The sequence below is a fragment of the Sinocyclocheilus grahami genome, unplaced genomic scaffold (assembly GCF_001515645.1).
Source record: "Sinocyclocheilus grahami isolate Dianchi unplaced genomic scaffold, SAMN03320097.WGS_v1.1 scaffold2828.1, whole genome shotgun sequence".
Classification (NCBI taxonomy): domain Eukaryota; kingdom Metazoa; phylum Chordata; class Actinopteri; order Cypriniformes; family Cyprinidae; genus Sinocyclocheilus; species Sinocyclocheilus grahami.
The window spans coordinates 2,086-8,744 of record NW_015508004.1 but is presented as its reverse complement, the minus strand read 5'-3'; positions in this window follow the sequence as shown (position 1 = coordinate 8,744).

The window sequence follows — 6,659 nt, the reverse complement described above, 5'->3', positions numbered from 1 at the left end:
CCAAGGAGGTCTCATGCAGGCCTCACACACAGGCAGATACATGATTATAACAGTAGAATAACTTATATATAAATGGCTAGATTCACATTGATTATACTTGAGTAGTTCATATTTTGACCAATAAAAATCTTCTAAAAGTTTTGCTCCAATTTTGATCACATTTACCTGCCTGTAACTTTCTAGTGATCCTGAAGACCTTGATGAGCTTGTTCAGGTGAGTTTGATTAGGGTTGGAGCTAAACTCTGCAGGAAAGTGGATCTTGAAGGCCAGAGTTGAGAACCCCCGCCCCAAGGCATGCTTCCTTCATTTGATTCATTTATGCAAAATGATCTTTTGTGGTAGTTTTCCGATCATCCACACATGCAAAGCTGGTTGATAACACAAGTGCAACTAACTACAGTGCGTGCATAATTATTATATATCACGTTGATATTCTGATCATATTTTTTTTCCAAGCACATTTTACCAATTCGAAACCACATCAATCTTAATAACTACTATTAATTTTGTATTTAATAATTTATATGTGATATGTAATTGTCCATGAAGGCTGGAAGTGAAAAACTTCTTGTATTCAGGTGTGCAGAATTATTAGGTAGATTTCTTTTACAGATAAAATGAGCCAAAAAAGAGATTTAACTCAGACTGGAAAGTTAAAAATTATTAAATGCCCATGAGAAATATTAAAAACTAATGCAATACAGAAATTGCAAAGTTAAGGCATGACCATTGGACAGCAAAATGCTCGTCGGGTCAGCCTGGTCAGAAAAAAGAAGAAAAAAGACAGGTGGAGAAGAAAAGACACGTGTTGCTGGTGCTGTATGCTCATGTGGAAATGATTTATTTTTGAGCGGTGACATGAAACATCACTATAAACGTGTTCCTTACTTTCAGAAAGTGCAGTAAACTGCTGTAGTGAAAGAACAAAGACATGAATCTATTTGCTAAAATAGAGATCTGCTGTGAAGATTTAAAGGGATAGTTCACCGAAAAATGAAAATACTGTCATTAATTACTCACCCTCATGTCGTTCCAAACCCGTAAGACCTTTGTTCATCTTTAGAACACAAATTAAGATAGTTTTGATGAAATCCAAGGGCTTTCTGACCCTCAATTGTTGAATAAAGTTGTTAATTTTGTTTTCTTTGCACACAAAACGTATTCTCGTAGCTTCATAACATTACAGTTGAACCCCTGATGTCACAGGGACTGTTTTATCGATGTCCTTGATATGTTTCTGGACCTGGGAACATTACAGTTGTGTTGTTGTCTATGCAGGGTCCTGTATTCTCTGTGTGTTATTAATATCTCACCTCATCTGTGAGCGTCTGTCTGTGAATCATCTTAATGAAGCTCTGCAGGTCTGTCTGAATCATGACTAACTGGAAATCACAAACATCTTTTCATGCATTTCGTTTACATTGGATGAATGTTAAAGCTCAGGATTAATTGTATGCATTCAGAAGATGAAACAGAGTTGATGATGAAGTAAATACATGTAACAGTGTTTTATCATGAAGATCATAAATACTCACAGTTTGGTCTGTTTTTACCAGAGCTGTTCAGTCTGACTCGTGTCTTGCTCTGTTTCTCTCCTGCTTCAGTAGATTGACTCTCGTCCTCTTTGCTGCTCATTTTGTGATTCCTGCAGTTTCTGACGCTCCAATGAGGTTCAACCTCGCAAAATCTACAATTAGAGTTCAAATGAAGTTTGGCATTGATCAGTGATTATTGTGCAATACAGGTTTATGTTTCACTTTCACTTTGGGGCTTGTCTGCTGTTACTGTATGTTGTCACGATGACAAAATCAAACCTTACTCTCTTACTCCTCCTAACTAACTTTCATTTTGACACAGCAGTCAATTGCACACTCAAAATGCACTAAAACACTTCATACAGTCTCAAACCAGCTCATTCTTTTATAACACCCAAAAACACACACTTTCTCACAGATAAAACAGTGACATGACAAACACTAACAGCAGGTATTATACGATGTTTTCTATCATAAAGATTGAGACTCTAGTGTTCAGAATTGACTGCAGGATGTTGTATGGCTCATGCTTTCATTGCAGTACAACATTATTCCTCTTTGTACAGATGGCAATGAAATTGAAAGACTAACACCTGTGAAGGTGTTTAGCTACATAGATTTAGAATAGATTTGTGGAGGTCATGTCTGATCTTGTGCATGCAGGATCTTCACAGCTCAAGACACTCATTTTCTTCTTCTTTTTTTATTTGCTTGGAAAGAAATGATTTCACATCTGGTACAGATAGAATCACTTTCTGTGTCTTAAACGAACTATAAGAAGCTAAAAGTAGGTTGAAAATGTTACATTTCAGAGAAAATCAATGTAAAAATCTAAATAAAAATATGTAAGTACAATTTTAAATGAAGTGCAATCACAAATAACAACCATATGTTTGTCTTCGAGTTTACACTGACTGCAATAATTCTGGATAAAAACAGTGTCAACTTAATAAAAAGACATAGCAGCATCATATTTAAGAATTTGTCAAATCTGTGTAAAGTTTGATATTCTTAAACTACTGTATACAGAATCATACAGGCAAATACTGTAAAAATATATACTGTAAAAATACACTGCTGCAATTAACTATAACAACTTCAAATTAGTTTGAACAGTAAATAAAAAAAATTAACTTACAATTTTAAGTCAAGCATGAACACTTTTAAGTTGAAACAACACATTATTACTTATTCTAATATTGAATTTTAACAGAGTCATAGATTACGATTTCACTTTTTTAACTTTAGTTACTGTGTAATGTTGCTGTTTGTGCATAAACAACATCTGTAAAGTTACGACGCTCAGGGCGCTATTGTAACGATCTAAGCACATGGTCTAAAGTGCACTCAGAGCGTGTCCCAATCCACTTTTGCTAGTTTAATGATGGGAAAAACGGTCGGTGCGCCTGGCACATGGCTCGTAGGGACTACAACGAGCTACTTCCTGGATTAGTGACATCACAAACCATGAAATGTACATAAACCCGCCCCCGGGAACATGCAACAGAGAGGGTGGGGCCATGTAGGGCTGCTTTAGAGAAGAGGAAGAGTTGTTGTATGTTCTTTGTTTAGGTGTTTTCTGTTAATAGTCTACATTGTAAATTGTAGAATGGGTAAAGCTTAAGTACGGATAAAACTGTAAATCAAAAGATAACATAAACGGCAATAGCATTTACAAATAACAGTGTATCTTAAAAATGAGACAACTACAAAAAACAAACAAAGAAACATATTATTCTGAAACGTCCTGTAAGAGCCGTGCTTGCACAAGTTCTGCACGATCCTCTTCACTAATATTCTCTGGGTCTCAACATGTGAAAAATAATAGATTTTTTTTAAAAACGAAGCATGAACCCATGTTACAGTACACCCCATAAGCACAATCAAGCCTTTAGAAAAAGACGGTAGACCACCTCTTTAAGTTGTGAGCAATTTAGTTGGACTAGAAACATACAATTTAAAGTTTAATTTCATTATTATACAACTCTGTTTTAATAATGAAAGTCTTTCATCTACAACACAATTAAAGATAACTGAGTCATTACCTTGTGATGAGCTGAAATAGGGAAATAGCTCTGAGGTCTGTGTTGAAGAGTTACAGAGAAGCACAGGTTAACGCCTCTTCTGGCTCTGAGCCTAGAAATTACAGAAGGAACTGAAGCATGGTGGTGTTTTTGTACAGTTAGTACATCGGTCATCAGCTGCACAGTACGGTTACTCCACAGTGGAGTAAAGGAACAGGAGCTACATGCTCTTATGCTGCTGCTGTCAGAGTATATTATACACATTCTTCTGGTGATACTGATACAGTGCTGCTTCAGCGTTTGTGAACCCTTTAAATGTTTTTCATTACCCTAATTAAGAAATGTAACAGGTTGGATTAGAGAACGTTTGATTGTCAAAAGATCATTAGACTATGTGGAAATGAACCCACCTTTTATGCTTAAATCTTCTTTTTTGTGTGTGCAAAAAAAAAGAATATTAGTTCAACGACTTATTGTTCTGCCAGTTTTGACCTCTGATTTCATAACAGTGATTAAGATCTTAAACTTATGTGTGTGTGTGTGTGTGTGTTTGCAGGTGTGTGTGAGAGAGTATGTGTGAGTGTGTGAGTACATGTTTTTGTGACAAATGAGGACATAAATGTGTATAATGACAAAGGTATGACAGGTATTACAAGGAGAAGGTGACTTTTCAGGACATTACCCCATGTCCCCACTTTTCAAAACGCTTATAAATCACACAGAATGGAGTGTATTGAAAATCTGAAATAGCAGAAAGTCTCCTGTGAGGGGGAGGTTTAGGGGTAGGGTTGGTGTAGGGCAATAGAATATACGGTCTGTACAGTATAAAAACCATTATGCCTATGGAGAGTCCCCACTTTTCACAAAAACAAACCTGTGTGAGTGTGTGTGTGTGTGTATACACACTTTTCTCTTTATGCTTTAAGCACTTACATAGATGCCACAGTAATATATTTAAGTTATCAAATACCTTAAAAAAAATCATAGCCATTACTGAACTACAACCTTATAAAGTCCATGAAAAGGGTAATCTCAGCAGCTTTGCATAGAAATGCATGTGGTCTGGTGAGTAAAGCCCTGTTTTAAAGGGTTGCAGTGTGCTTTGCTGCCTGCTGCTATTTTTCTCATGTATTGTGTTTTTTTATGAATGCGTACAGTATTACAGTACCGTTCATTTTTTTCAAAATCACAAAGTACAACATGAAAAAATGACACAAAAAGTGAACAGAAGCATTATTCATATTTGTTTGATGCAGTGTGAATTATGTCATTCAGTAGTACTGATTCAATACAGTGAAATTCATTTAAAAAAATAACTTCATTACAGTTCATATTTCTGTGATTTCTGAGAGGTATGCTACATTGTGTTCTAATAATACATAATCATTGTTATTGCTCATTTATAAAAACATGCATTATATGAGAAGACATGCAGTACAGTTCAACACATTCATCCTGTCTAAACTGTGTGTATGAATGAACTATTATTACAAGACATGCACTCCTTAATCAGGGACTGAATTTGATGAAAGTTCTGCTGGTTAGACAAAAGAAAACACAGCTTTCTAAACCCTCTCAGAGCTATAACACACACAGCTGTCGATATTACAGGTTCCTGCATCTAATCTATTTGAATTCTCTTTGTTCTCTGCATATGACGTGTAATATCTCACCTTGTCTGTGCATCAGTACGGATCATGAGTCTAAAAATCACAAATACAAACATATGATTATCTTCATACACACTGTTTAGTCATTTAGGTGACAGGTAATTCATGAGTAGCTTAAAATGAAAAATATTATATACAGCTGTGCATAATTATTTGGAAGTTTATAATAATAATAATAATAATAATAAACATTATTATTATTATTATTATTATTATTATTATACAAGTAAAATGGCCAACAAGAGATATAAGTGAGACAACTGTCAAAAATGCTGAAATGCTGAAGAGAAAGACATATCTTGAACTGGTGCTCATCCCTCAAGAGTTATTCATACATAAACCTTTAAAGAATGTCTTCATGTATTTCATGACATATTTCAGGTTTTTCACAGTTAATGCATGTTTTTTGAGGCCCTGCTTCTCAAATGAGAAATGCATTGTCTGTTGATCACGCTTTCATTTTGAGACTGTTGCATCCTTTTCATGATATTTCATAATTTGGCCATAGTCCTGTAGTCTAGGATGTGGTAACACTCTAACTGTGTGAAAACACACACTTCTGCTTATTTATATGAAATGCTCAATACACTCTTAAAATAAAGGTGCTTCACAATGCCATATTTTGTCTAAATGGTTCCATAAAGAACCTTTAACATCTGAAGAACCTTTCTGCTTCACAAAAGCTTCTTCGTGGCGAAAGAAGGTTCTTCAGATTACAAAAAGGTAAGAAAGAGATGGTTCTTTAAAGAACCTTTGACTGAATGGGTCTTCTATGGCATCGCTGTGAAGAAGCTTTTAAGCACCTTTATTTTTAAGAGTAACATTTATTGGTAGTATTTAATAAAGTACCAGTACTGTTCTCACTGATGAACTAATATTCTTATAGATGTTCAAACTGTTGAAATGATTTATACACGCGCACACACACACACACACACACACACACACACACACACACACTCACGCCACTCACACACACACACACACACACACACACACACGCCACTCACATCTGTAAGTGTATTACATCTGTGTTGCTGTGACTTATAATTTGTGGATAATTTAATTCAAAGTCATTTATAGTCATTCATTAGTCAGTATATGTAATCAAACCCACAGCCTTGGTGTTTCTAGTTGATCTGTAGAAATACTGTAGTGTTGGAGACAGCTGGATGTGTGCAGGTGAAGCTCACAGACCTGCTGTGACTCTGAAGATCACCTGTAGAGAGCGACACGTCACTGTATTACACGAGCCACAAGCCAGTGCAAATACCTGAGAATTAAGAGGGATTTGTGTTTATTGCAGGTATTTATTTTAGAAATGAGTTATAGATGTTCAAACTGTTGAAATGATTTATACACACACGCACACACACATACACACACACACACACTCACGCACACTCACGCCACTCACACACACACACAC